Below are 3,577 nucleotides of genomic sequence, written 5' to 3'. Positions count from 1 at the left end.
CTGTCAAAAAAAACCCAGTTCTGATGGATTCTGTTGTAAAACACTTCCAAAGCACAAAATGTAACTGAACCCAAAATTTGGTGAGATCATGTAGTTTCATAATTGATAAAGAGATTTCAAAGTAGCTGATACTTACCCTGGTGAATTTACTGCTGATTTACCTGAACTGAGACTTTGGCTTTACACAAGTGTACTGGGAGAGACACAAGTGACTTGCAGGCTTCTGATACTGTTAATCTGTCTTAGAAGGAAGGAGAGGGAAAACAAACCATGTGGGCCAAGCTTGTCCTTGAATGTGGTACTGAAGATTATAAAAATAGTGCAGGATATTTTCAATACAGTCTCTGTTTTAATGAATTACATGTTGTTTAAACAGATAGAAGTGTTTGAAAAGGCAGGTGTTACAGGCCAAGGGCCTTTGACATTATGCAAGAACTGACAGCTATCCTAATTAATCCAGACATATAATTACAGAGCTATTGTGTAAGCCACACACTGCAAAGCATTAACCTATAAATAGCAGTTTGATAAATGTCCACAGGATGACAGGCTCCAAGTAGCTTTGCAGACTGTTCTGGTCACAGCCTCAGTGTATAGAAACTAGATCAGTAGGATAGTACTGATAGCACAAGTACAATCCTCCTTTGACTCAATGGTCCAGATAACAACTACAAAGTAAGATATTTCATTTTGTTTCTGTTGATAAAATCTTTAGGGAGTTGTTTCCCATACAAGCATTTGATGCCAGTAATCCTACTTTTTTGACTATATTAATTTAGAACTTCTGGTTTTGGTTTTGTTTTTGGGTTTTTTTAAAGCTATAATTTTATTTTGTAGCTGGGGAAAAAAATAATCTCTGCCTTTATTCCTAAATGAGTAAGGTAAACATATTCACCACTTTCTTCTCTTAGTGTAAAGTTTGAGGCAAAACCCCACAAAATATTGAGAATGAATTTTCTGTGAAGCCATGAAAATACTTCGTAGTGGAAGGACTATGAGCAAATTCAGATAAAGTGATTCGGATTCACAGCTGTATTACATTATCGATAGAGTATGCTTGTTCTACCTTTGATAGGCTCTCTGAAGAGATCATTGAAGGGCAATGGAGGGAAAATATCCTTTGTAATTTCTTTTTACGGAAGTCTGTTAATGTTTAGTTATAGTGGAAGTTGCCATTACTGGCTCTATCACTTTATGTTGGGAGTAGATTTGTATAATCACCTAGTTGCTATTCTGTTTTGCTCAATAGGAACAAGGTGACCTTAAAATACCTGTGAAGTTTTTATCTGTTTATTAATTTAACACAAGGATTTCAAATGGATGTGTTCAGAAAAATAAAAAGGTGAAGGGAGATCTACAGGTGGTGTCAGCTGTGCTGATACTGAATGCAGTGGTTATATGCTGATAAATCTTATGAAAATTCCTTTTATCTATTCAGCATGCTATCTTAAAATACTGGTGTTTGATTGGCTTGTTTGGGTACTTACTTTTTGCTTGACTGCTTCATGTTGACCTTCTGTGTTTCTCCTAGTATGGTTTTACAAGCAGTTTGGCTTTTGTTTGTTGCATCTTTTTAGTCTACTGTAAGCTGCCAGTATCTTTTAGGAATAATGTGAACTTTTTTTGTAATGTAAATGAAATCTGATTAAAATAAATAAATAAGTAAAAAATTAGTTTCAATGGAGCTCATGTAATGGAATTCTATTTTAGTTTTTACAGTTTGTATGGAGACCCCTTTAATTCTTTACAGTTTACATGAGGCTTTCCCAAACCCTACAGTCAAAAGGTAGGATACTAGTAGGCTACCAGAGTAGTGACTTAGGCTCAAGTTCTCTGTGTGCTCAAAATCTGGATATAAACCTTCTTCTATTGGCATGTAGGTAAAAATACCTATATATCTAAATATTTAGAATAAAAGTTTATGTCCAAAAATATCTTGTTCTGACCTTTGGTTAACATGAGAATCTGTGACCATAAGTCACCCTGGTTAGATGTGAAATGGTGTTCTGATGGTGTCCTGCTCTCTGTGCTCCTCTGCCTGGAGGAGCATGCCATGCCTTTCCTGATTCTCCTTTGGGCAGACTCTCACTGTGGGTCTGCCCAAAAGGATGTGACAATTGCAGTAGTTACATGGTAGTGTACAACTACATTCTCATGGAACCTTCCAGAAGATTTCAGAAGATCCAGTTTTCTTTTTTTCCCCTACCCTTTTTTCCCTTGTACATTATGAGGAGAAGTGGCACAAGGGCTGGGTTTTTTTTCTCATTTAGAAATCCATTTATCATCATACATTGGGTGCACAGAGAAAGTGTTATTTCTTCATCTGAAGTGACTAGTCCTGGTTCCTTGCATACTTTCAAAAGAGTGAATTTAACAGTAACACCAGACAAACTGTGGGTGTTATGTTTGTGTAAGACAAGTTAACAAGAGGAAAGGATTAGGCTTGGTGCTTTGAAGAGGGGGAAAAAAAAGTTTTATTTTATACAGACCAAAGCCCTGCCTTTGTCATAAAAGAAAATAATCAACAAAAATTGAAGGAGCATTAGGAATAGTACTGGCATTGTAACACAGTCTTTGCCTGTAACAATGGCCCAGCCAAAATGGCCTTTAATTAGGGCTGTACATATTGGAGCCTTGAGGGAGGATGTTTGGGTACAGAAAAGAAACATGCCAACTGTATCTGTGACCATTGCATCGATAGCTTTTAAGGTTGCATTGCTATTTCTTTGCTATTTTACAGGAAAGACCGTGGCAAACTGGGCCTCTGGACCAGAGCTCCTGCTTCTCTGTTTCTGCTGCTGAATGTGAACACAATGAGAATTGAGGCAGGGGAAGGAAGAGCGGACTGGACTGTGTGGCTGTTCCTCTCCTGCAGTTCTGTGCAGAGTGGTCTGGTTGGTTGCAGTGGCCATGTGTCCATGGTGTGCTCCATCCACTCCAACACTGCCCCGCAGCCCCTTGTTGGTGAGCTCTGCACATGGGACATGTGAAGTGCTGATAAAACACTTGGAATTCTGAAATGTGCCTGAGATTTACAAATGTGGCCAGCAGGACTGGGGAAGGGATTGTTCCCCTGTACTCAGCGCTGGTGAGGCCACACCTCGAGTGCTCTGTCCAGTTCTGGGCTTCTCAGTTCAGGAAGGATATTGAGGTGCTGGAGCATGTCCAGAGAAGGGAACGGAGCTGATGAATGGTCTGGAGGGTAAGTCCTGTGAGAAGTAGCTGAGAGAGTTTTTAGCCTGCAGAAAAGGAGGCTTAAGGGAGATCTTATTGGTCTCTACAACTTCCTAAAAGGAGGCTGTAACCCGGCAGGGTTGGCCTCTTCTTCCAGGCAACTAGAGATGGGACAAGGAATTGGCCTCAAGCTGCACCAAGGGAGGTTCAGGTTGGACATCAGGGAAGAATTTCTTCACAGAAAGGGTGACTGATTAAACATTGGAATGGGCTGCCCAGGGAGGTGGTGCAGTCACTGTTCCTGGAGGTAAGGGAAGACTGGACGTGACATTTAGTGCCACGGTCTGACGTGGTGGCGTTCAGTCATAGCTTGGACTTGATGATCACAGAGCCATAGGATCAC

Source organism: Corapipo altera, unplaced genomic scaffold (genome assembly GCF_003945725.1).
Source record: "Corapipo altera isolate COAL_440 unplaced genomic scaffold, ASM394572v1 78, whole genome shotgun sequence".
Taxonomy (NCBI): domain Eukaryota; kingdom Metazoa; phylum Chordata; class Aves; order Passeriformes; family Pipridae; genus Corapipo; species Corapipo altera.
The sequence above is the reverse complement of the archived record's forward strand: the minus strand, read 5'-3'. Positions refer to the sequence as shown.